Source organism: Lynx rufus, unplaced genomic scaffold, assembly GCF_022079265.1.
Source record: "Lynx rufus isolate CCGP_SWC_20201006 ecotype Redwood Valley unplaced genomic scaffold, mLynRuf1.p SCAF_5, whole genome shotgun sequence".
NCBI lineage: Eukaryota > Metazoa > Chordata > Mammalia > Carnivora > Felidae > Lynx > Lynx rufus.
In genome coordinates, this window is record NW_025814867.1 from 2,743,361 (window position 1) to 2,771,345 (window position 27,985).

Consider the following 27,985-nt stretch of genomic DNA (forward strand, 5'->3'; position numbering starts at 1 on the left):
CAGCTACATCAACAAGCCATCCGTGGCCATGTTGCTTATTGTTGCTATAGCTACTAAAGGCAAAACGTCGTCACTCTAGGCAAAAGATCATCTGTTATTGTCACCTAGGAATTTTCTTGGCTGGAGCAGGTTCGGCAAATTTGAATACATCAGATAATGATTTTTAAGGAAAAATAGGGGCCAACAGAGTGAAACATCAGACTAATTGTCCTAGTGACAGTGTGTGGAACTCCCCAGACGTACATCGGCTGATGTGCCTTTGTCCCGGGCTGGTGGGCACCTGGTGGCTCTTTGTCTACGTCGCCAGCTCATATGATAAGGTAGCCACCACACGCTGGCATTTTCCTGTGCCTTTTTTTTTTTTTAGTTCTATTTAAATTCTGGGGCAGAAGTGTTGATGCTGAGATATTTATGCCCTTTTGATAACTGCAGCTTAAGCGGCTTCTTTGACAGACAAATTCTAATTAAACAGTATAATAAGTTGCAGAAACACAACGGCTCTCGGTGCTTTTCCTGTGGCATGTCACATCTGAAAAAACCACATCCTGTAACTTGCAGATACATTTTTAGGAACTGTCCTTGTGGAGCCACACTGGTTCTGTCTCCAGAGATGCTGGTTGGACTAACACCCACCCCCCCACCCTTCTCTCTCTCTTTTCTTAGTGGAAACTATTTTTAGGCAGCAAATTAATTGTAGGGAAGTTTAGGTCAAGGGGATGTGTATTTCATTGCAGGAAATTTTGTCCTTGGCTTAGGAAGGTTACCACAGCCAGTTCAGTAGCTGAGTTGGGATCTGAGCTTGGGTCTTTCTGTCACCATCCGTGGCAGGAAATACAGGAAAATGAAGAACAACCCCAAATAACAATAACAACAAAAACAAAACCAAGGAGATTGATCTTGGATATAAGATTGGACTTGGATTTGAGGAATGGAGGGTTGTCACAGTGGGAATTTGGCAAACGACCGTGAATGGCCTGGAGCGGGGTTGACAAGTGCCGAGTGGAGACTTAATTGTGAGAGCCTCCTGTTTGGGGCTTCATTTATTTATTTTATCCGAGGCTCTTTGTTTAACCCCATTAAGTGTATTTTTGTTGTTGTTTAGGTTGCAGTGGAAGACGTGCTAAGGGGGAGTCAGGACGGGCTCTCTTTACCGAGTTTTGCCTTTCCACTTGCTGCTTGCCCTTGGGAGAGCCACGCAGCCTCTCTGATTCCGGAATTGAGCCACCAAATCTGAATTTGTTGGGAGTGGAGGGCCTTCAGGCTAACCTGGGCTTGTCCACGTGGCACGCACAGGTTCCCAGACAGAGGGTGGAAGCAGCCAGATCTCAATGCCTCTTCTGTCACTTTCCTTTGGTCAGAGCAAGTCCCAGCCCCATGGGAGCAGCTGCAGGGTAGCATTGTGGAATCGTAAGGGGAGAAGCAGGAGACTCATCGCGAGCAAGCCACCCTGGGTTAGTTTTTGCTCTGGGAGCTTCAAGGAGGATAAGGGCTTAACATAAGCTGGTGATGCGGGTGCGTGACGTGGGTGTGTGTGACCTCGGCCAAGGGGAGAGGCAGGTGGCAACGGCAGGGAGAACACCGGCCAAGGAGTCAAGACTCAGGAGCACGCGGGCCTTGGACAAGACACTTAGCCTGCCAGAACCTCGGTCGTTTGTCTGAAGGTCCTCAGAACCTTTACTAAGCCTGTTCCCGTCTAGGCACCGGGGGCACAGACCTAAAGCAAAACGTGTTCCTCGAGAGTTTCCAAAAGCTGCGTGTGTCAGTGATTTGGGAAGTGAGGGATGATGTTGGCAGCCACTCTGGTCAATAAAGGGTCCCCTGGTGGAGAGTCCACCAGCTCTGAGCCTGGCCCCCAGACCGTTGTTTCACTGAGGGAGCTCTGAGTAACCACGGACGACCTCTCTGGGGCAGGCGTTTCCCCGTGGGAAATCTTCCCTGGTTAGCTCAGCTTTTCAACTGCTTGGCCCCTTTGGCGGCTGTGGGTTGGTAAAGCCTTCAGGTGCATCTCTCTTCTGCTCCCTTGCCCTGGTTGATTTTCAACTTTGTTTTCTAGCTGTGAAAAACATATGTATGGATGGCAGTAACTGGGAATTTAATAATTTTTTGATGTTTCTTTTGGTGCTTGGGAAACCCACTGAGAATGATATATATTTTTTTCAGTGTTTCCCCATTCTGTGCTAAAACTCTGTGCTGAAATCGTACGTGACTTTTATTTTCTCCTTTTCTTCCCCCCCCCCGCCCTTTTTTAAAGCACAAAGCAGGATAACTTTGAAGTCAAGTTTCCTTTTTAGAAGGCACAGGTATCGGTTCCTTATTTTCTACTTTTGTTTTTATTGCCATAGTGTTCTTTATTACTTTTTCCCAAGTCATTTCAGAAATAAAAAAAGATATGGGAACAAAGCTACCAGAGTCAGAGATTCAGACAATCTGAGCGTTGCCTTCCCGTGGGAGTTGCTCTGTGGCTGTGGTGGGATTCTAGTGCCTTTTTACCTGATGTTATTTGATTATCAGGGTATCAAAACCTTATCAGCTCCATTGCCCAACCCCCCAAAGCTTGGGAGTAACAGAGGAATTGTAGGCATGTGATAACAGCACTGGGTTGCAGCTCAATCTTTAAGGGAAGCAGTGCAGAGGAATAGAAGGTTTCTGGAGGAGTGTGGAGACATCTGGATGCCGGGCTCAATTCTGCAACTAAGGAGCTGGGTGGCCTTGGAAAACCCACTTCACCTCTCTGGGCTTCGCTTCCTTCGCCTGAAGATGAGGCTTCTTACTGGGGCGCCTGGGGGGCTCCGTCGGTTGGGCGTCCCACTTTGGCTCAGGCCATGATCTCACGGCTCGTGAGTTCGAACCTCGCATCGGTCTCTGTGCTGACCACTCAGAGCCTGGAGCCTGCTTCGGATTCTGTGTCTCCCTCTCTCTCTGCCCTTCCCTTGCTTGTGCTCTGTCTCACTCAAAAGTAAATAAAATTAAAATAAATAAACATTAAAAAAATTAAAAAAAAAGATGAGCCTTCTTAGTTACTGCAAGATGTTTTCCTTTCAGACCTAAAAGGAACCTCTAATCACTCTCTTCGTGGATCCTAGGTTAAGAAATATATAGGGGGGCACCGGGTCCCCCTATCCCAGGTCCCCCCTGATCCCTGGGTCGTGGGATTGAGCCCCACATTGGACTCCGTGCTGAGTGTGGAGCCTGCTTAAGATTTTCTCTGTCTCTCCTTCCCTCTCTCTCTCTCTCTCTCCCTCCTTCCCTCTCCTCTGCTTGTGGTTCTCTCTCTTTCTAAAAAAAAAAAAAAAGGAAATGTTCGGGTTCTGTGCGGTCTTATCGTAAGCAAACACTACTTGTATAAAGACTTTGAAAAAGTTGGAAATAATACATGCCTCGTCCCCCCATGAAGCTCAATGGTTCTTCCTCTGGTGAACCTCTAGGGGCTGGGATCCCAGGCCAGGAGCTGCAGAGGGCTTGCTGGTCTGTGTGGCTTGCTGTGCGTTTTAGTTACAAAGCAAGGCTCTGACGATGGTTAGCATCGGTCTTACAGAAAGAGCAGGAGATTCGGGGCTCGGGGTGCACAGGGGCGAGACAACCGAGGTCAAAGTTGTCTTTCAGCCTTGGCCTTTACTTTCGCGTGGGTCTGCATGGGTTTGTTGGGTGGAGTACCGAACCGGTCTTTCTTCGGGTCCAAATTCTCCACTTGCCTGTTGGTGACAGAGGCAGTGCCGCCCCATTAGGGACACTCTGTGAATTTAGGGGGGGAGACAGCTCCTCTCCACTCCTCGGTGTAATTTTTGCGGGAGTCCAAAACAGGAGTGACAAGTGCAATTTAGGAGGTATTGAATGGGAGGATCAGGCGAGCAGGGACGTGATTTGGTTATCTGGTGAGGGAGGAGCACCGTTACCATGCTTCCTGGGAGAATTCCAAACACACGTGGGCAGGATGTGCTTTCTGTGACTGGAGCTCACATCCTGCTTACTTTATTGAAGCCTGGGGTGTCGTGGCTTGTCCACGGGTCACTATTATGGAGGGAGATGAGGACTTGTGTCCCCCCAAAGCAGGAGGCGCAGTGTCACATGCCCTTGCCCTTCCTACCGGTGATACTATGACCATGCCCATTGCTGCCAACCGCCATTTATTAAGTACTTACTGGCGCCAGGAAACGTGTGTCTCTGTTTATCACCTCACTTAAATATTGAAAACAACCCTTCGCGGCAGGTAGCATCCTCATACCCACTTGGCCAGTGTGGAAGTTGAGGCAACAGGCTTCTTTTGTCTTCCTTGCCCAGCCGGTGAGTGGCAGACATGTAGCTTGGAGGGAGCCAGCTGGCCTCTCGGGTCTTTCTCTTAAACGTTGTGCCGTCCCATCACCACGGACACACATGGCCCGTCTGGGTCTGGCCGCCAAGATCACAGGGATGGAAGCACTTCCAACTAGTTCACATTCCTGCCACCGGTCCAAGCCCCTTTCAGGTGGCTTTGGTTGGGGCTGCACATGTGGAGGGACACAGACGCCGTGGAGGCTTTGAGAGTAGAATCTTTGGGGCAACCACTGAGAGTACGGTATTGGGGAATGTCTATTGCAAACTTCCTTCCTGTGACTCACGGGACCTCCATGTTCCACCCAACCTAATCTCTACCTTAATTTTTTAAAAGTTTATTTATTTTTGAGAGAGAGAGAGAGACAGAGAGAGAGAGGATACAAGCAGGGGAGGGGCAGAGAGAGGGAGGGAGACACAGAATCGGAAGCAGGCTCCAGGCTCTGAGCTGTCAGCACAGAGCCCAACGTGGGGCTCGAACCCACAAACCGTGAGACCATGACCTGAGCTGAAGTTGGACGCTCAACCGACTGAGCCCCCCCAGGCGCCCCTCTCTACCTTCATTTCTTCACAGTCTCCCCTTGTACTGTTGGCTTCAGCAACGTCAACAATCTTGTAGTTCCCTGAGTTCATCACGCTCTCCTGCTGTCCGAGGTGCTGGCCTGTGGCAGCACCCTTCACACGGTAATGCTGTCTGTCCCCTCCAGACTGACCAGATGCCCTGCTGGGCATTCTCTTGACCCTTCCAGGTTCTTCCTGGCTTTCTGGAACTGCTTCCTCGTCATCTGAAGTGACACACACAGGGCATTTGTCGTGGTGAATCGAAAGGATTTGTTTCATGTCTGTTTCCTGAACTTCTCTAGAACGAGGACTGGATACTATTTGACCATTATCTCCAGAGCCCAACAGGAACATCTTGGGTAGATGTTTGTCATGTTGCCAGTCCCAAACACATCTGGATAATGCTGTCTTGTCTGAGTGAATAGTTAGCTTTCAGCGCTTTTTTCTTCAATCGAACCATGTGAAATTGCTGTTTTTGTAAGTCAAACTTGCTCGAATACCAGCATTTCAAATGTACGTTTTCCCCCATGTATACGTTCCCACGAGCGTTTTCATCCTGTTCATCTCCTGGGTTCCTCCCTCTCTGCTTATACACACCAGGGTTTATCCCACCCGTTGTGAACACATCTCTTCCTTCTTTGGGCACGGCCTTCCCTCGAGTCCCAAACTTTCGGAAAGAACTGTCCACATGCGGTGTTTCTGCGTCCACACCAGTCACCCATAGTGATTCCCGTAGTTTCCATCTGGCCCTCCTTGTCTTCTACTCTCCTAAAGTGGCCTCGGTTGTTTTCAAGCAGTTCTGGAATCGCATCAGCCAAAGGCTGCGCCTGTTCCTTTTCTTCATTGACCTTCCTGCAGCATGAAAACTCTGTGATATCCTTTATGAGACTGTCACCTCCTATGACTCCCACGACAGAGCCCTCTCCTGGCCCCATCCCTGAATCTAAACGCTCTTCTTCCTCTCTGTGCCACCCCTGGATATCTTCTTTTGTCTCCTCCTCTCCCTTGGGAACCTCGTGCACTTGCCGGGTTCATCTACCATCGGGCACGGCCGGGTTGCACGTCTGCACATCTAGCCGGAACGTGTGCTCCAGGCTTAGCGTTTCCTCTGACTTCTGTAGGGCCCAAACAGAACCCATCCCCTTTCTCCACAAGTCACCTCTCTTCCGGTTGTTTTCCCCTCAAATGACCACCTTTCGTGTTTTTGCTGGTCTACTTATGAAGCGTTTCCACTATTCTTTCCCCTCTGTCTAAACCCTCACCCTTGAGGGCGAATTTTGGTGTTGTATATTTGCTCAGCTCTCTGCCAGGCCCCGCCCCCCCCCCCCCCCCCCCCCGCCACGTGTCATTGAAAACAGCCATTGGTGAGCCGGACTTCATCATTTTTGCATTTCCCACAGTGACTATCACTGTGCCCATGCTAAATAGGCCTTTAATACGTATATGTTGAGTTAAAAGAAATTAATCTTTTTTTTTTTTTTTAAAGTTTTTATTTATTTTGAGAGAGAGAGAGAGAGAGCGAGAGAGCACAAGCGAGACTGGGGGGCGGGGGTTGGTGGAGTCACAGAGAGGGAGAGAGAGAATCCCTAGCAGGTTCCCCCCTGTCAGCACGGAGCCCAGGGCAGGGCTGGAACTCACAAATGACGAGATCATGACCTGAGCTGAAATCAAGAGTCAGAGATGCTCAACCAACTGAGACACTCAGGCACCCCAAAGAAATGAATCTTTTAAATTGTAGGTACAACCTGACTGCCTTGTCACCATTTTGAAAGTAGAAGAAAGAAAGAAAAAAATCACTCGTCCATCTACCACCCTGGCTTGTAGGATCATTTTGGTATATTCCCTCCTATTTGGTCTATTTCCCCACTCCTATTTTTACTTATGGTTTACAAAGTTGTCGTTGTTACCCCAGAAGTCCACCCAGAGCACAGACTTTATTTTTTTTTTTTTAGCTCATGGAGTTTCTCAGCAATGATGCAAAGGGCTACATTGTAACCATTAACGCGGCTTTCCAACAATTCCAGCCTTCCGCAGTGCTGGCAAGATCCTACTGCCCAGCGCCCTGCAGTTCAGTGGGGACCTGTGACCAGTCCTGGCCAACCACCAGCTACTTGTTGATTCATCAGAGCACTTTGTCCTTGGTTATGCCATCAGCCTTGGTACTTGAGTGAGATGGTGACACCAGAGAGCCTCCAGACGCCAGTGATGGACGCATACTGGGAGGGACAAAAAAGCTTTCTTTTAAGCTGTTACAATTTTGGGTCTCTCGGGTTACAGCAGCAAATCTTAGCTCCCCCGCGGGAGAGATAGGTTGCAACTTCTGGGGGCTCGAGAAAGTCTGAGAGATTCTCTGGTTTAACACCACCATTTTGCAGGTAGGGAAACTGAGCCTCGGACCAGGGAGATGCCTCAAGTCATAGAGTCAGTATTGGCACTGGACGGGAGCCCAGGTCGGCCGTCTCTCTCGAGCACCCTCCTCTGTTCAGCGGCATGCTGGGCTCTGCGTGAGGCTGCCCTGCTTTTTTCTGTCTGCTCCGTGGTAACATTTCTGCTGCGGAGCGCGTGGGGCTGGGCTGTCCCCAGAGTCTGGGTCACTGGCCTGCTCTAATTTTATTATACCTTGACAGGTCATTTGAGAGAGCCCGGGGGGCCGCTTTGGAGCCCTCTGTGACATGCCACGGCAGCTGCAAGACGGCTTCCTTCTCCAGATGATAGCCCCAAATATCACGCAACAGCGTCTCTGTTCAAGTGAAAGTTCAACAATTCTAGTTTGGAATTATCCGCTGGTGATGAAATTCTCAGATTCAAAGGTATGAGGATAATTAGGACTGTTGTTAATCATTCTCTATCCCTCTCCCCACCCCCGCCCCCGCCCCCACCCCCCCAGCAACGAGATTCACACAGATTAATTACTGCCTGCTATAAATAAACGCAGAGAAAAGCAATCTGCCTAGCAGAGGCAGAGGGTAACTCATTTAATACATCACAGCTTTCCGCACACCTGTTCTCCCTTCGCTGTTGCCATGGGAACCACACTTTATAAGAGAAGCTATGCATAATTAGCATGGATGGAGGTCTATATCAATCAGAATAATTTGGAAGAATACTAAAAACCCAAAGGAGCAGGGAAAACTACTTGTCTCAGTAGGAAGGAATCAGATCTCCACTGCGTGGTAAATGAGGAGGCAGTTACAGTAGGAAATCAGCAAAATTAGCCATTCTGGGTCAGCTGAAAAACAGGGAGATGGTTTCACTCCACCAGAGAGAAAGAAAACTTTGTCATTGACTTTGGCTTTTTTCTTTTCTTTTCAGTGCTATTTAGAGCCACACAAAGGAAATACAAGCCAAACAAGCAAACAGACAAACGCATAAATTCATTTGGGGGCCATGGTGCTCGGGGCGGGGAGGGGGGGGGCGGGGATAGGAGCTGCATTTCTGAGTGGAGGCTCTGCACGTCTGGGGAGCCCCTGCCCTGCTGTGATGTTAGGCAGTGAGACTGGGGCTCCAGGCTCCTGGTTGCCGGGTGGGGGTTCCTTCAGAGAACAGTGAGCAGCTTTCAGTCAAGGTATGGGATTTTATGAGTGGTTGGAATCATCCCGTTTCTTTTCAGTGGTGGAAAGCACTTCAGAAATAATGTGGGTTAGGGCTCTTGCTTTCGGGTGAAGAAGGGGACTCATGGAGACGTGCAACTTGCTTGAGGTTTCAAAGTCGGCTGGTGGCCAGTCTTGAACCAGGACTTGCTTCCCAGATTCTCGCTTAGTACCCCCAAGGCCACTGATTGGATTACCGCTGGCTTGCTTGTTCCCAGGTCCCTCCTTAAAATGGGGATGAAACCAGCGCATGGAACAAGTCCTCCAGACTTTGGCTTTTTCAGCCTTTGACGATTTCCTTTCCTTTGTGGACATGCAAATTCATTCATTCACGGACCGTTCGTTAGGTAAAGACGAGATGATATTAACGAGATGCAAAACTGCCTGTAAACTCTAAATTTCCAGAGGTCTTAGCGGATCATTGTTTATATTAATTAATATTCACTCATTTAACATTTCCTTACTGAGTACCTCCTGTGAGCCAACTCTATTCCCCGTGCTCGGCTACAGCCAGAGGAAGGGCATGGAAATCTCAGACTTGCATTCCAGAGGGGAGAGACAGACCTTACATATGGAAACAAATAAGATGATTGTGTATGGTGATAAGGTCACTGAAAAAAAAATAAAGCAGGGAAAATGGGCCAGGATTTTATCCTAACTGCAGTGTGCTGAAATCGGAGGATTTAAGCAGGGGGTGAGGTGATCTGAATCACCTTTCCTTGTCCCCCAAAGCAAGATTTGAGGTCACCGCCTGGGGGGATGTATGGGCCAGCTGGAAGCTTCTCTTGCCTTCCAGAGCAGGCCTTGGGGACAATGGTAAAGGGGGCATGGCTTGGGTATGTGACTTTCCCTTCTTTCACCTTTTTTTTAGGAGCTCATTCTCTGCTTCATCTGCGCAGTTTTGCTAATAATTAAAATAATAAAAATGAGACTACTAACAGCAGTGAAAAGGCAATAGCAAACTTTTATAGAATGAATCCTTACCATATGCCTGGCATTGTGCAAATTGCTGTGTGATACTTAGGTCATTAAATCCTCAAAATGTGGAAACTATCATTAAGTTGATTTTACAGACAAGAAAACTAAGGGCAGAGATTAAGTTGTTTTTTTCAAGGTCAGATGCTTACTTTAATGGTGGTACTAGGATTTGAAACCAAAATGTGTCTGTCCTCAGACTGTGCTGTTAACCTTTATGCTAATTTGATGAATCAATGGTGTCGTATGTTAATAGAGAAGGTTTAAATCCTACAGCTCCCACATTAAGGGAAGTGGGAAGAGGGGGGCATAAACACATCACGTCTACTATGTGCTGAGGCCATCACAGCAGAGGTTCAGGGTGGCTCCCCTGGAATCTGGCTGTGCCACAAAGGTTGTCAACGGTGCCCTCACGATAGCCTGGCAGAGCGTCTGGAGTGACTCATCCCCCGGGTGGGTTGTCTTTGGTCATTAGTAGCTTTATCTGGGTTTTTTAATCTGGTGCTTTTAATCTGGGTTTTTTATCTGGTGGTGAGAGTACAGTGAGATAGCCAAGCACAACCCCGGTCCCTGCAGGAAGCTCTGTGGTCACGGGGAAGGTGGCCATAGTGGGCCGGATGCCCAGGAACCGTGGTCCAGAGTTCGAGTTTGGGCGGTCAGGGGTGGGGATAGATGCAGGCAGGGCCCTGAATCTCTGCCCTCAGAGGCATCAGTTACTTCTGCCTATTTGTAGCTGACGACGTGAGTGTGTGGTGCCAACAGGGCCTTTATGGTCGGTATGAGGAGGTGTAACTGGATGTGAAATCCGTTCATATCGTCCCAAGAGATCTCGATACTTTTATTTGCCAATACAAGAAAAGGGAATGATCTTAGACTGTTAACACGGAATTTCAACCGTTGGAACTGTTTTGGACCATCATAAGAAATAGATTTGCCTCTTTCTTCATCAGGTGTGAACTTGTATGAATCCCTGTACGAGTGAAGAATTTTTTGTCACTGTTGGCCATCAGGAATTTGAAAAGAACATCTCTAAATTGCCTTGATCAGGAATTGAGCATAGCCATTTCCTGCCTAAAAGGTCTTGGACGTTTATTTATACCCAGTCCTACTTAGTACCTTCCACGATGCTCCATGTTTCCCTTTTTTTTATATTTATGGAACAAGGCGGCGATTATGCCCCCAGGTCCCATAGAGATGCACCTCCTGCACCAGACCCCTCAGGTTTACTCCAGGATGCCAGACGCTTCCAGTTTTCCTTTGTGCCACGGTAGGAGATGAGTTGGGAGGTGTTGTAGGTCAGTCCTCTTAAAAGCTTCCTGTTGAAAAGGTTCAGGCCGTGCTAACGAGGATGAAAGTACAAGCTCGGGGTCAGTGGTTCTAGGTCAGCATCAAAGAAAGACCCCAAGTCAATTCAGGGTCAGGTAGGTGGAGCTTAGGGCCGAGAGAGGCGGGCTGGGCAAGCAGAAGTCAGTTCAGGACCGAACTGGGAAGAGACACAAACTTGAAGAGCACAGTGAGTGAAGACGCCGAACATGTTTCTTGGCCAGGAGCAGTTGAGGAAGATGTTCTGGCCCCTGGTGCGCTTGGCGGAGGAGGGATCTGGGGAGAAGGAGTGGCCGGATTGGTGGCCGGAGGAGGTCTAGGGGGCTCGGTGCCATGGAGGGTCTGAGCTGAGCTGAGAGCTCGTGAGTGCCACCTCGGTCGTGTGCTCAGCAAGGACTGAGCTCAGTCAGCCAAGAAGCAACTGAGTGTGAGCTTGCCTGATGCCGCAAGTAGCAGGAAGCTCCTGTTGTGTACGTGGTGGTCAGACACGGCTGGTCCTGGGGGTGGTTGGAAGATTGAATTCTCCAGGCAGCTAAAGAGACTCCTCTCGGCCCCCTCGGTGTGGTGGACATAAAGATGTGTTCCGGGGAGCCGGGATGTGGCCGAAAAAGGTTAAAGTGGAGCATAGGTGAGCAGCCGTGTGTGACTGCAGTGAGTTCTGTCACAACCGGGCTCGTGGAGAAGCCCCCCAGGCCCCTTCATCCACAGCGAATGCCCGATCAGGCCTCCCTCCCGGCTCTGCCCAGCTGCATGGGCAATGGAGTGGTGGGTGTCCCCTCGTGGATGGACGGCCTGTGACACAACGTAACCATCAGTATCAGGTAGCCTTTGCTGCCTAACAAACCACTCCAGAACTTTTAGCTTAAAACAATAGCCTTTTTTTTTTTTTTTTTTTTTTTAACTCACAGTCCTGTAAGTTTGTTGTTCTTCTGACCCCGATTGACTTTCTTGAGTTTGCTCCTGACTCTGGGCTTAGTTGGTGGGCCAGCTGGACCCTAAGTGGTTTTGTATGGTCTTATTAACAGATCTGGCCATTGGCTGGCTCTTAGCTGGGACGATGGGGGTGACTGTAGAGGGGGGGGTGTCTTTCCTTCCCGAGGAGGCTAGCCGGGCTTGTTTCTCTGGTGGCAAGAGGAGCAGAGAACAAGTGTCGGTGAGAAAGCGCTTTGCAAGTCTCTGCCTGCATTGCATTTGCTTTGTCTCATTTGCTGAAGCAAGTCACGTGGCCAGGCTCGCATCCCGCGTGGAGGGGGAGCTGCTACCCGAAGGTTATGTGAGCGAACTGGGTCATTACTGGGAACAATCAACCACGCATCATTTCAATTCACATTTGCAAGGAAGGATGGGGGTAGGGGCAGTGGCTGCTCCAGCCTGTATCAGGACAGCCAGGAGACGGGGTCCAGGCAAGGACCTAGTTCTGGCTACTGTAGGTGACTTGTAAAGCCTTTCCCCAAACTTCCAGTTCTCTGTTTTTTTTTTTTTTTTTTTTTAATTTTTTTTTCAACGTTTTTATTTTATTTTTGGGACAGAGAGAGACAGAGCATGAACGGGGGTGGGGCAGAGAGAGAGGGAGACACAGAATCGGAAACAGGCTCCAGGCTCTGAGCCATCAGCCCAGAGCCCGACGCGGGGCTCGAACTCACGGACCGCGAGATCGTGACCTGGCTGAAGTCGGACGCTTAACCGACTGCGCCACCCAGGCGCCCCCCAGTTCTCTATGTTTTAAGGGACTTCTGATTTGGGGCACTTTGGGCATTGTACTGGAGGTTAGCCTGCAAATATGATTATTCTCTCGACTTCCTCTGGGCCAGTTCGTTCCTTCTAGAATGTGCTCTCCTAATCCTGCTTGTGCCCAGAAGCCAGTCATTTCTCTAAGCAGACTTCACCCCTTACAGGTTTGAAATTTATGTATTGTCTTTGTCTTTCATAATCAATAGACTATTTGTCAAAAATGATGATGATGTGACCCAGGGAGAAACAGGGTAGAGAGTTTTCTCTGGAATGTTTATATATATGGCCATTGTGCTGGGCCTGCTAATCTTAGTGTTTAAACATTTTCTTTGGAAAAAATGATTATCCCAGCCTTGAAACTGGAATGAATATTTCATTACGGATGCCAACTTTAATAGGATTTTTATAGCAACAAAGTCTATCTTGAACTCAAGCATTTCTCTTTAGTCTGGAATCTTATCAATAGTCATCTCGGCCAAGGTTTAGCACCAGAGATCGATTTTCTGTTTACTCCTTTGGCTTTTATATTGATTGTATATTTGTACTGTTATACTGAATAAGGTTACTTATATATATGTACATGAATAAAATATGTTTAATAAGCATGCATAAAATGTATGAACTTGAAAACTGGTCCCTCGTGGAACATAACGGTCTTGGTTGAAATATCTAAGTGACTTCCAAAAGAAATCATTAGTTCCACTCCAGTGTATTTTGTTGCTGAATAGGAGGTCACACTACACACGACAATGGTTCCAATTTTTTTGTTGTGGTTCTATAATTCCCCCAAGAATCCCGATAACTCTTATATACAGAGTAGGACAAATTAAAAAAAAGAAAAAGTGGGTTCCTGTAGGGGAAGACAAGCCTTTTTGTCCTATTATGCTCCAATGGCAGAAGACCTTGAAAATGAGGAAATATGGCGCTGTGGGAGATTGCTCCCACATGCTCCCTCTTGTCTATGTCTGTCTGTGTCAGTGCCCTTCACAAAGTGCCTTTGCAACTCCTCTTATCAAGAGATGAAGTTAATTCCCGTACTTCTGAATCTAGGCTGGCCTTGTGATTTGCTCTGCTGGTAGAATTTGGTGGCAGTGACTGTTGCTGGTTTTGAACGTAGGCCTCGAGAAGTCTTGCACAGTCACCTGTCTCCCTTGGGATTCCATCCTCTACCAGTGTGATCCTGCCAGGCGAGGCTCCCGGAGGGTGAGGGGGAACGTGGATTAGGACCAAGTCGGTCCAAATGTTTCGGACAAGGCCTCCAGAGATGAACAAAGCTTTCCTCAGCAGCTGACAGCAGACCACGAGTAAGCACAGCTGAGACCAGCTAAGCTCGATCAGCTCTGCAGAACCACTTATCCAACCTAGAAACTCAAGGGCAATAATAAACACTTAGTGTTTTAAACCACGGAGTGGTGGGGTGGTTTGTTATGCAGTGATAGCTAGCCGAGACAGATAGGATCATAAGAAAGGGAGCTTCTTGAGGGAAGGGTTTGTGTCTGAATCTCTGGTTGTTAGGAGTTCAAGCACATAATAGGCATTTATTATTATTTTTTAAATGTTTGTTTTGAGAGAGAGTGTGAGTGGGGGGGGGTGCAAAAAGAGAGAGAGAGAGAGAGAGAGAGAGAGAGAGAGAGAGAGAGAGAGAGAGAGAGAATGCCAAGCAGGCTCCATGCTGTCAGCACAGAGCCCGACACGGGGCTCGATCTCATGAACAGTGAGATCATGACCAGAGCTGAAATCAAGAGTCAGATGCTTAACCGACCGAGCCACCCAGGCACCCCAATGTTTATTCTTAAACTCATGAGTACAATGTGATTTGTTTGGTTTTCTGAGTTGGAGGCCTTTCTGCTGGCCCTGCTAGAAGGACGGTTATTACTTTCACAAACCATGGGATATCTATAAGAGAGGGACGGATTCTCTCGCAGAGATGGTAATTGTCCCACAGTATCTGCTCTTAATTCTTCCTCCTTAGTTCTAGACCCTTAGTTTTTAATTGGACATATGACTCCCAGAAATAAAGATTACATCTTCTGGCCTCTTCCATAGCTGTCAATATGACCACGTTCTGGTCAATGGGGTAGAAGTGAAGGGGAGGGGTTATTCTCCCCCCCCCTTCCTCATTCTTGCTCATTGAGATGCAGATGTGATGGCTGATACAATGCAACCATGTTGGAAAGTGGGGTAGAAACCATATGCTGAGGGTGCCACCGCAGGGATGTCGATCTCAGGTCCCTGATGCCTTTATGAAACTTCCTGTGGTCAATGCCCTTAATTATTCACTTCCCCTTACCTGTAGGAGAATCGTTTATTCTCACTCATTGACGTGTGATTAGCAACACCTGCCTATAGGCCTACCCACTCCATTTTAATTCTTTTTGTGTTTTCTTTTTTGAGAATGTTTATTTATGTATTTTTGAGGGAGAGAGTGTGTGCATGTGTGTGAACACGTGAGGGGCAGAGAGGGGGAGAGAGAGAATCCCAGCAGGCTCCGCACTGTCAGAGCAGAGTCTCACATGGGCCTTGACCCCATGAGCCGGGGATCATGACCTCAGCCAAAATCAATAGTCAGATGCTCAACTGTCGGAGCCACTCACGTGCCCCTCCCCACTTTATTTTTAGGCCTCAGTATGTGACTTGTTTTGGCCAATGAGACATGAGCAGAGTGATGTATGGCACATCCAATCAGAAGCTTTTTCTTTAAAGAAAAATTAAAAACAAAATTTTTAATGTTTATTTTATTTTTGAGAGAGAGAGAAAAGAGAGAGAGAGAGAGAGAGAGAGAGAAAAAGACCGAGCATGAGTGGGGGAGGGGCAGAGAGAGAGGGAGACACAGGATCCGAAGCAGGCTCCAGGCTCCGAGCTGTCAGCACAGAGCCCGATGTGGGGCTCGAACCCAGGAACCATGAGATCATGACCTGAGCCGAAGTTGGATGCTTAACTGACTAAGCCATCCAGGCACCCTAAGAAAAAAAATTTTAATGTTTACTTATTTATTTTGAGAGACAGAGAGAAAGAGAGCACATGAGGCAGGGAGGGTCAGGGAGAAAGGGAGAGAGAGTCCCAAGCAATGAGGGGCTAGATCATACACCATGAGATCATGACCTGAGCTGAAATCAAGGTCAGATGCTTAACTGACTGAGCCACCCAGGCACTCCCAATCAGAAGCTTTAAAAGCATCTCACATTTCCCCAGTTCTCTTGCCCTTTCTTTGTCATAAGACAGCATGTCCCAAACAGGGGTCTTGGCCAAAGAAAAGATACAGAGCAAAGTCATAGCAGCCAATCTACTACTATGTGAGTGAGAAATACGGACATGTGGCTGTAAGATTTGGAAAAGACTTCTCTTTGGGCTGCTTTCATATGAGAGCGAAATTAACATCTGTCTTGAGACATCATTTTGTGTTTTCTGTCCCTTATGACTAAATTGAACTAATTGTAACTAATTGTCACCAATTCTACCTTTTACCTTATCCCAGAGTAAGAATGATATGACCCATTCGCTTAATTAACACATACATACTCAGCATGTAGGTTAACGTTGGCATTGTGCAAGGCATTGGGAACGCAGTGGTGGTCCAAAAGGGCCCAGTCCCTGTCCTCATGGTGCTAATCGTCTACTAAGGAATAGAGGCATAGAACCCAAAAGACAATTAAAGACAATTTGGGGAAGCTATAAAGGAGTATAGTAGGGTTACCTGTTTACATTGGGAAGTTGGGGAAGATCCCTTTGTGGAAATGGTGTTTCAGCTGACATTCAAAGGAGGAAAAAGAATCAACTAGGCTAACAGTTGAGGAGGATGGAGAGAAGAGCATTCCAGGCAGAGGTAACAGCAGGTGTAAAGGCCCTGAGGTAGAAAAGAGCTTTGTGTATTTGAGGGATGGAAGAAGTCAGGCAATAAGGTGAATGAGCGAGGAGGAAAACAGGCAGATGAGGCTGGAGAATGTGGCAGAGCCCAGATCGTACAGAGCTGTATAAGCCATTCTAAGTCTTTTAGTCTTTATTTCGAGAGCATTGGGGAACTGTTGTACACAGCCCAATATAATTCAGTTTATGACATGCGGTCACTTGGTTGGCTGCATGGAAAGGAAACTGAAGGAGAACACCTAACTCATGGAGGCCAGTGTGGGGATCCTTTATGGAGAAGATATCAATGTACATTGTTTTACCTTTTACCTTTGCATCTCTAATCCACCTGAGATTTTCTCTATGATAAGGGTCAAGGTTTATTTTGTTCCCCATATGGATATCCATCTGACCCAGCACCATTAATTGAAATGGTTTTTCCCCACTGTTCTATCACACCTGTCATAGACCTGTTTCTAGACTATTTATTGTTGTTTGTTTCTAGTTCCATTGGTCTGTTTTCTATCCTTGTACAAAGACCTCTCTGTCTTCATTATTGTGGCTTTATGATAAATCTTGATATCTAGGGTATACATTCTCTATCTTCGTTCTTCAAGACTAGCCTGGCAATTTTTGGTCCTTTGTTTTTTCACATAAATTTTAGAATCGGTTTGTCAGTTTTCATACACACACACACACACACACTGAGATTCTGATAAGGATTGTATTGATCCATAGACCATTCTGGAGCAAATTGAGATTTTTATAATATTGAAGCTACTAATCCATGAGCATGGCATTTGCCCTCATTTCTTTAGGGCTTCTTTAATTTCTCTCAGTAATGTTTGTACTTTTCTGTTAAAGGTATCACAAATTTCTTTTGATTTGTTACTAGATATTTGGTGTTTTTTGGTACTATTAAAAATGGTATCTTTGAAAATTTTGTTTTTTAATTGTTTGTTAGCATAAACAAATAAATTGAATATTGACCTTTAACCTAGTAATCTGGCTAAATTCATTTACTAATTCTAAAGTCCATAGATTATTTTTCAGGTATACAATCAGCACTTGTGAACAATGCATATTAAATATGGTATTGTTCCTTCCATCTTAATATTTATGCCTTTTATTTTTCTCTCTTATACTTTTGAGCTAATTAAAATCCCCAGGACAATCTTGAATAGAAATGGAGTGGCAAGGATCTTTGCCTTGTTTCCAACCAGTGGGGAGAGCTCTGTGGCTCTGATTTCATTTTCTTAAGTGCTGAGGAATATGAAAAAGACAATGGGAGACAAGGGAAAAGGAGAGAGAGAAAAGTGGAGGAACAGGAAGTGAAGAAAAGCCTGGAGACCTGATATGGCAATCCTCCAGTGCCGTGATGGCTGCGGAAGAGCAGGGCTTTGAAGAAAGTGAAATGACAGTGTTAGGCAAAGAGCCTGAAGTTCCCGCCGAGGCTCCAGGGGTTTCTGGCTGGCTCAGGAAGGCCCATGGATGCTTCCTGTTTGGTCAGTGCAGTGATCAACCTAATAATACTGGTCTGACTTCGAACGCCTCTGTGTGGGTCATGTGGGCTCCAGTGGGCTCTCAGGGGGCCCCTCCACACATTTGCCTTATTTACCTGGCCCCCTGTGGTATTTGAAATTTCACCCAAGGATACATCCTCAGCCTCCAAAGGGCTGCTAAAAAGAATCTGGACTGCCTACTCCACAGTTACGCCAGGTAGCTGTGTGTTCACTGGGATGTGAGATTATATTGTATCTGTGTGTGGAATTGAGGACTTGGGTTTTTGACGGTTTGATCGTTGGATGAAGTGATTGCCCTCAAAAGGGCCAAGTGCACCGAAACCCCACCGGGAATAGAGTTACTTGCAGGTGTTGTCTCTGCCTTGGAAGGATATTCCTCCTCCCTCATTCACACATTCATTCTGTTTTCGAATCGTTCATTCAGTCATTATTATGGAGCACCCGTGCTGTGCCATATAGTGATGCTGGGCTGTCGACGTTGTGTTGGTAACTGTTTAACAACTGGCTTTCTGAACGAAATGGTCCTGATTTGGGGCATTTGCCGATTTCTGTTCTATAAATGCTCCCACTGTGGCTGACTTCAAGCTCTCGGCCCTGTAACACTGAACAAGGAGTTAGGAAGAGACACTAGGAAGCTCACATACTCTGGATGTAAGAGATTTGGCCAAAATTGCCTTTGAGGATCCTTACCTACAACGCATCTTACAGAGGTTCCCTTGACTACTGTTCTGTTTGCCTTTTGATGCGTTTTGGTTCCCGATGGTAACCCCTTTACCCTTGAGATGACACAGTGGTTGAAAAACAAAAGCACACCATCCTTCTTTCCAAAACATGCTTCTTTATCAACCCAGCACCTCCAGCAAAACACCTGAGAAATTGCCAGTCTGGACCAGATGCACGTGCATTCGCAAGCTTATTTCACATCCCTAAGTAAGAAAGACTAGGGGTCAGGGCAAGACTAGGAACGGACTGTTCCATTTTCATGTCATTTAATGTTGACCATCTGCTGTCCACATAGTCCTTTTGTTGGAGATGCTGATGCTGTGTTGAGAAACCCATGGGTTGCAGTCTGTCCAGAGAGATGAGACACGAGCATGTGGCCCGGTTAATTAAAAATGTAAGACAGTGTAAGCCAAACGGCAAAATGAGTGACTTCAGGCATTAGATGTTCCCCGAGGTCATAAGGTAGGTTGACCGGGGAGGTACAGAGTGGATAGCAGGCCTCGTGGATGAGGTAGGAGTGGTGGGGGCTACGGTGGGCAGTGAGATAGGAGGGGCCCACATGTTGGAGTCACTTCAGTGCCAATCTGTGGACTGTGAACTTGAACCTACAGTCAATGGGTATGGCCTTAGGGGTTTTAGAGGACAGCCAGAAGGTTGAAACCTTACGCTTTAGGAGGATTAGTTGGGTGGCATCGTGCGGGGTCTGGATTGGACCAGGCGGAGAGAGGAGCATGGAGACCCGGGCACCCTCGATGGGCATGAAGGTGGCCTGGGCAGTGTGGTAGCCATGGACGGACAGACAGGGAGGGATGGACTTCCCCACAGAAGATACGAAAGAGACCTGGGGCTGGTGTCAGGGCCACGTATGAGAGTTCACTTCCTTCCTTTTTGTGCACGGGAATGGGAAGACTGGTACTGCTGCTTGGAGACACGGGCCAGACAGAAGGGCTCCCGTCTGATGGGAATGGGGGCTCCTGACTTCAGCGTGGAGTCTTGTCTGTGCGCTGAGACCTGACCACCCTCGGAGGGATCTGTTGGCAGGAGAGGGCTGGGATCTAGCTGAGAGTGGGACTGGAGGTAGCTGTGGGGCCGCGGTCAGCACAGGCACCTGCACCGTCACCTCCGTTGTCTGTCGCTGGACTCAGATTGCCAGGGGACAGTGTGCAATCGGAAAGGGCCGGAACAGCATTTATTTGCAGCTCTTTTATCCATCGCTTATCAATGGATGAGTACTTTGCAGGCACTGTCCTGCTTCGTCTGCACCCAGACCACCGCCCTGAAGTGCAGCACACCAGCAGAGGAGAGGCTGATGAGGGGGAAAGGGTCAACCCGGAGAGTGTGTGCCCAGGGACGGGGCTCCACGAGAGGACGAGCTGGGTGACCTCGGGCCACTAACTTTGCCTCTCGGAGTCTCCGTTTTCTCGGCCAAAATAAGGATGATAGCAGTAATCCCTGTGTTCTGTCATCCATCGCTGCATGACAAACTACTCAGAGCTTACGTCCCCAGGGGCTAATCCTCACTGGTTCTACTCGCGAATCTGCCATTTGGGCAGGACCAAGTGGGGACAGCTCGTCTGTGTTCCGGGAGGCCTGGGACCCATTGGGATAGCTGGACGGGCTGTGAGCGGCGGGGCATCCCTCTCTGCACGGCGTCTCGGGGCCCCTCCGTGTCGTCTCCCCAGACTTCCTTCTCCATCGTGCAGTTCACGCTTCCGAGAGCCAGCGTTCCAGGCGACGGAAAGTTGAGACTGCTGGGCTGTGACGGCCGAGGCCTGGAGGCTGGCACAGCTGCGCTTCCTCGGTTTTCTACTGCTCAAGGCGCTTCTAGATTCAGGGGAGGGACCCCCCACCTCTCAGTGCAGTGGGCCCCTTTAGCTGCTAGTTCGTGGCACTGTTGGAGATTAGATGAGATGATGAACACGAAAGCCTTAGCATACCACCTGGCACATGTTAAGAGTCCCCTATATAGGACCTTAATATTGTCTTTATTACAGGCAGTGTCAGGGTTATCAGAGGGAGGGGGCACCTAGGTGGCTCAGGCGGTGAGCGTCTGACTCTTGATCTCAGCTCAGGTCATGATCTCGTCGTTCGTGGCTTTGAACCCCCATGTCGGGCTCTGTGCTGACAGTTGGAAGCCTGCTTGGGATTCTCTCCGCCCGTCCTCACCCCCCGCCCCCACTCTCTGCCCCTCTCCTGCTCATGCTCGCACACTCTCTCTCAAATAAATAAATAAACTTAAAAAAAATAGGAATTATCAGAGAGAGATTAGGGATTGAACCAAGGTGATTTTGTAGAGACAGTGGCGGCCTCGATTTTGGGCGGGGGCGGGCGGTGGAGGCAGCCTGTGTGCGGGAGGTAAGGAGTGAGTGGGTGGTGACTCAAGGAGAGCAGCACACGGGCTTGAGAAGTTCAACCGCAGGAAGACAGAAATTGGACTAAGTTGAGGGTGGGCAGGGGAGGGGGCCAGCAAGGCCATCCCGAGGACTGTTCTCCCAGGGGGATGGCTCAGGTGTGGGGGTGGCTCAGAGTGGGGAGACGTGTGTGTGTGAAGGACAAAAAGAGGGAGAGAAAGGTGTTTGGAGGAGGAAGAGGGGGTGAGGCAGAGAGACCGAGAGAAAATGTGTGGGTGTGTGTGTGTGTATTTTAAAGGCCAAATTTATTCTAGGCAAGCTATTTATTTAAGATTTGCATGCAAATGAAAACAATCGGGATATAAGCTCCTTAGAAGAGGGACTTCGAGGGGGAGAAGGGCTTATAGTCCCCACCGCAGGCTGGAAAACTCGCAGCCTCCCCTGCCAGGCTAAGGACAAAGCTTAAGCTGGGAGGGGGTCTGGACGTGTGGAGACGGAAGTGTTATGTTTTCCATGTCAGCGGTTGGGGGTGCCAGCTGTATACTTCAGAGCAGAGGGTATCACGCAGCCAGGGCCATAGGAAGCCAAGGCCCCAGCCAGAGTAGTCTTGGAGGCCCTGAGAATGAAAATGTTTATGGCTCTTAACCCCATGCGGTTTATTAAAAAGAAAAAAAAATTAGGAGCACCTGGGTGGGTCAGTTGGTTAAGCGGTCGACTCTTGATTTCGGCTCAGGTCACGATCTCACAGTTGGTGGGTCTGATCCCGGTTGGATTCCATGCTGACGGCGTAGAGCCTGCTTGGGATTCTCTCTCTGTCAAGAGAAGCAAACATAAAAAAAAGAAACAAAATTAAATTATAAAATTAGTGTTAAGAGGTCAAGCAAGGGTCTGGTTTTTCCCATAATGCTTTGATCCTTCTTTTGAAACAGAAACTGTGACTGTTTTCAGAAGTGAAGTCTTGGCGCCCTTGCTTTGGGGGAGACTTAATAGCTGGGTTTAGTTGGCCTGGAAAGGCGCCTGGCAGTGTGTGCAAGACCGGCTGCCCCCAAAACTAGCCCTGGTGGAAGGCGCCGGCCCCGAGATTCCTCCCTTGCAGACACAGTCTTCTGGGTGAGGATTTCCACGAAGCCCCCAACCTCCTTGGCCGGGTCTGGGTCTTGCCAAGCTGCCTGCTGACCATATTTGAATATGTCAGAGGACTTATCTCTGGGAAGTTTCCTTAGTTTCTAACACAGATTCCATCAGGACTGGGAAGTTTCTGGTTGGTTTCTTCCCTGCTGCATCCCCAGAGCCTAGTCTGGTGGTTGGCAAATGGCACCTGCTCAATGTAAGAATGCAGCAGGCATCCTAAGGGCGACAGGTGCAGAAGGGGAACACGGACAGCTGGCCTCGGGCATTTTACAAGTTTGTAAATGGCCCTGTGGGGTAAGATTGAAGGAGTTCAGAAAATCGATGGCCCATTCCTTAAAAAAATGATTTCCATGTCCCAAGGATGAAACACAGGGGAAAGGGAAGCTTAGCTCCGTGGATCCTGGGTAGACGGTTGTGTTGTTTTTTTTTTTTTCTCACAAAGAGTGACAAGTTTATATTTCTGTTTGAAATGCAGAGTGAAACCGTGTGCAGCCCTTTAAAGAAGTCGAATGCATTTACTTCCGCACAAGCCATATGGGACTTTGGAGTGGGTGTTCGTGGTGCCAGAATAAACCCATGGTTTCACAGCTCTGAGCAGCAAGGCTGGAGCAAAGTTTCTCTTTCACCTTAGAAAACCTGAATTTATTTTAAACAATTTAAAATAGAGTGGGCCTTTCCCATTATAAAACCGGTGTTGGCCTATTACAGAAAATTGGGAAAACACAAAAAAAGGCAAAGTCTTGTTGACTGAACTTTACAGAGCATCACTGGGGTGCTGGTTGGTGGCTATGGGGATGACCCTGGAGACGGTGGGAGACTGGAGCCTCGAGGACACTTTCTGGGGCAGCCCTGAGAGTGGGGCTGTCTTCTGATGGCTGCAGGTCCCATGTTGGGCTTGGGGCAGGGTCCGTGCTATCAGCCTGCCCCGGTAACTCTACATTGTAGTACCATAGTTTCTCTAATGCACTCCCCCCTCCCCCCCGCAAAGACTTGGTTTCTCCTTGGGGGCAAAAAGGCAGACTTACTTTCTGCAAAGATCACCTATTTTCTCCAACACTAACAGCTTCTGGAAGGAAGATAGGGCCATAGGGGAGAACAGGGACATCATAATCAACCCTGAAGGCTTATTCCTTTCTCCAACAAGTCGTTATAGAGCTCCTACTCCACACTGGGCCCTGCGATGGGGATACCGTGGTGAGTGAATGAGTGTGATGCCTGTCCTCACGGGCAGTTGAGTTTATGGCCGCTTAGTTTACATGTGTCCTCATGCTTGACTGCGGGGATGTGGGCCTGTGACAGTAGGATCCCAGGAAAGGCTGTGCTCCCCTCCCCCCGATCTAGTCCTGCCCTGCTCAATCCTTTGGGGAAGGGGTCCTTGTCACCTTCACTGACCCACTCCAGAATCACAAGAGGCTTTCTTAGTTGTCCTCTGTTTACTTTGCTCCTGATGTAGATGTTCCTCCAGGTTTGAAGGGAGCAGCACAGAGTCTTTGTGGAGGTGGGTGATGGAGCCCGGCTGTCCTTCCCCTGCTGGTGATGAGGGAAGGAGGTGGGTGATGGAACCCAGCAGCCTGGGCCTGACCCACCTCCCCCTCGGGAGGACCCTGTATCCGCCTCGTGATTCTCTCTCCACCATACTCTCAGGCCATCAGTGTCCACATTTTATCTCCTCTTCCCCTCTCACAAAGCTTGATTCTGGAAGCTTCTGGAGCACACACAACACAGGGGCTAGTGACAGCTTAAGCTAGTACCGTACCCAGGATTTACATCACAAGAAAGATCCAAGCCTGAGCCCCCATTATTTTTTCTTCTAGAGTTACTGCACTTTTGTCCCCGAAGGATGGGGGCTTTGGTGAGCCCGCCGTGCAGTAGTGGTTCCATTCAGACGCTGACTTAAGAAATGAAATAAGATTCCTGGATCAGCTGAGTTTGGATCAAATTTCTTTGGGAAGGAAGCTTCCTGTCTTGGTCAGTATGCCAGCTCTCACTTGAGTGTGGGTTCTCTCGTGGTGGTGGTCTGTCCAGGCACCGGGGCTGACCTTGGTCTATCAGCAGATCCATTCCTGATTTCTGCCATGTGTTCCTCTTTGGATGTCATTTTGGAAATTCTGTGAATCCGTCAGGACTTTTGGATATTCTCCGCATCTTGTTTGGTTTTCTCCTTTGCAAATTGATCATATAAATATTTTTACAACAAAAGTTTGAGAAAGATAATATAATTTTTTTTGCCAAAAAAGAAATAAAAATAATGATACAATTATTGTTATCAAACATGATCATCTTTTTTTATATATCCTTCTAGTCAATTTTAAATGTTTATTTATTTATTTTGAGAGAGAGAGAGTGAAGAGGAGGGACAGAGAGAGAGAGAGAGAGAGAGAGAGGGAGAGAGAGGGAGAGAGAGAGAGAATCCCAAGCAGGCTCTGCAATGTCAGCCCAGAGCCTGACACGGGGCTCAAACCCATGAACTGTGAGATCATGACCTGAGCCAAAATCAAGAATCTGATGCTTAAACAACTGAGCCATCAAGGTGCCCTCCTTCTACTCATTTTTATGTGTGTGGCTTTTTGTCAGCTTTCAAAACACAATTATATTCCCTGAAGTAAGTGCAATTTTCATTGTAACTTTTTTACTAAACATTAGAACATAATTACTAATCGATATTTGTTATTGACTATTCTTGATTTACCAGTCATTATGTGGCAGTACTTTACTCAGTTAAGTGTTCCTCTACCGAAGGTCATTCACGTAGCTTCTGTTATTATAAAGAACCTGTAGTGGATATCTTTATGTCCACCATTTTATGACATTTAGGATGATCTTTAGAAGGACATATCTCTCGAGCTAAAAATTTGATATTCTAGACGTTATAGGTGCTTTAGTGATGCTTTAAGCATTTTTTTTTTTTAAAGTCTATGTTTAAAAATTTGTAATTCCTGCTGGGAAAGTTTTTTTTTTAGACTGAGAATCACAGTGACGTGGAACTCCATGACCAAATATATAAAGACCTTGATTGTCCATTCATCCTTGTGCCGGAAAAATTCCTTCCGCAGAGTACCTTTTCTTGGCCAGGTGGCTCTGCCCCTTGGAATCCCCAAGCCCTCCTGCATGTCGGTAGATGTCAACGCGCAAGGCGCTGTCTAAACAGGCAGCATTTTGCCCCCAGCTATTTGGCAGATAATAAAATCACAAATTCTGCAGCCCAACTCCTGTCAAAGGTCTGGTGTGGAGAATAACGTTCAGAGGATTGCTTGAAGCATATTGCTATGGGCTGAATGTTTGTGTCCCTCCAAGATTCATATATGGAAGTCCTAACTCCCAATGCGATGGTATTTGGAGGTGGGGCCTTCGGGAGGTTGTTATAATTAGATGAGGTTATGGGAGTGGAGTCCCCATGATGGGTTCAGTGCCTGTATAAGAAGGGAAAGAGAAACCGGACCCCTTTCTCTCTGCCATGTGGGGACACAGTGAGAAGGCAGCCGTCCGCAAGCCAGGAAGAGGGCCCTTCCCACGAACCAAATGCGTCAGCACCTTGATCTCAGACTTGCCAGCCTCTAGAGCTGTGAGAAATAAATGTTTGTTGTTTAAGTCACCCAGTCTTGGTATTTTGTTAAAGTAGCGTATATAGGCCTTCTGCTCCTTTAGGCCTCCATTTTATCCTTGGATCTCGCCGGACCAGATCTACCAGCGCTTAGACCAACTGGTTCTGGGCCTTTTATTTTTTTTTTTTTAAATATTTTTTTTTTTTTCCAACGTTTATTTATTTTTGGGACAGAGAGAGACAGAGCATGAACAGGGGAGGGGCAGAGAGAGAGGGAGACACAGAATCAGAAACAGGCTCCAGGCTCTGAGCCATCAGCCCAGAGCCTGACGCGGGGCTCGAACTCCCGGACCACGAGATCGTGACCTGGCTGAAGTCAGACGCTTAACCGACTGCGCCACCCAGGCGCCCCAGTTCTGGGCCTTTTAAAATGCCTTTCTATGAATTGGATTTGGAATACAACTCTCAGCCTCCCGGGGGAGGGGATGCTCTAGAAGGTGGCAGGACAGGAGTATGTTCTCCGTAGCTCTCCGATACCACCTCACACAGAGCTCTTCATGAGGCTTCTTCTCTGGCACAGTCCCACGAGCAGCTCCACTTCTCAGGCGCCATCTTGTTTTTCATTGATTATGGACAGTGTTGCTTCACTAACCAGAGTTCTTCCCAAAGCCAACAGTCAGCTCATCTTCAGCAATGGTATAATATCTCTGCAGTCTGGATTACCCAACAGGCAGTTCAAATACACAATTAGGTGTCCCAAACTGTTATTGCTATACTTTTTCATTTTTAATATACCTATGGAGAGTTTTGCTTGGGGAAATCTAGGGAAAAAGATATTTTAATTTCAGTGCGGATGCATATTTTGTGATTGGTCTCCTATTGCTTTTGTTAAATTGCTTACATGGGGATGGGTACCTTTAAAGGCCTTAATCTTGTTTGACCTACGGCCACTCTTTTGGACTCACCTTAGCTGTGCCTTTATATTGCCTTTATTTTGCCACACGTTATTTATGTAGTTTGGTTTGCTGAATAGTAAGCAGTTTTGTAAGCCACCTCCAGTAATTTTGGGAATTAGATGAGATATAGGCACATCCTATAAATAAAAATATACTTTATTGGGTCAAAAATGTGAATGTTTCTGAGGCTATTAATAAATGCTGCCAAATTAACTTTCAGAGATCATGACCTGAGCCAAAGTCAGACACTTAACCGACTGAGCCACCCAAGGCCAGTATTTTTTTTTAAAAATCCAACTTCTTTTACCCTCTGTGGCAGGTTGGATTCCCTTGGAAGCCAACCCTGAGACTAAGCATGCAGCAGGCTTCTTAGGATGCGCTCTTGGGATCCATACCTACCGAAGGGAATGGAAGGGAAGGAGGCAGGACTGGGGAGAGGGAAAAGCTGGGCCTGATGTATTCTTGATGGAATCCTCAAGATGGTTCCACAGGGAGCTCTGAAGCTGGGCTGACCCTTTAAAGTTGTCCCAAAGTGGGGTGAAAAGACCCCGGAGAATCAGTCAATGGAGCTAGCGGCTCACGGAAGCAGGCTTGACCTTGGGCAAGGCCATGGCCAGAGGGGCTGACTGCTGAGGGTGGTCTGCCGAGATCACTCCAAGCGGGTGGAGAAATGCATTGATTAGGCCTACAGGGGGATCTGGACGCTGTATCACGGTGTCCAGCACATTCTCTTCGACAATGCAAACCTTTAGGCGTCACCTGGTTTGGGGTGCTAGGCCTGTGGGTTTTCCTCTGCAAGCGAATTGAGCTTACATTTGCGAGTATTTTCCCTGTTGTCGGTGCTTGGTACCATTGCCACCTGCGATTTAGGAAATCTGCTTCGTGGTTAGCCTTCTAATTTTATAATTACCTTTCCAGAATAATAACCCCATCCAGGTGTTTTGTAACACCAAACAGCAAGGGAAATTAATTTCAATTAGAAGGGGAAAAATACAAATTGGAGTTGTGGAAAGAAAAAAAACCTCCGACATGCGTTTCTTTGAGTGCACTTCATTTTAAATCCCTGCAACGTGACTCAACCATTGGCAGTAGCTCCCTTTAAAGACTGACATTTTAAAAATACATGACTGTGGAATCTGGAGCTGTTCTAGCTGCCCAACACACATCTGGATATAAAAGGGGTGGGGAGGGGGGCGGAAAGCCTCAAAAGAGGCAAGAGAGGCACAAAGAAACATTCTTCTTTTATGTTTTCACACTTAACTTTTCTTTTTTTTGGCATGAGAACATGAGCCGTGTAAAAATGATTTCAAGTTAGTTTCTGGCATTTTGAAGGGATATTGAGGGAATTGGAGGTAAAGGGGGACTCATGGGCTTTTATTGGAGAAGAACACGTAAGGGGTTTTCTTGTCCTCTCCTGGTCCTTTGGATC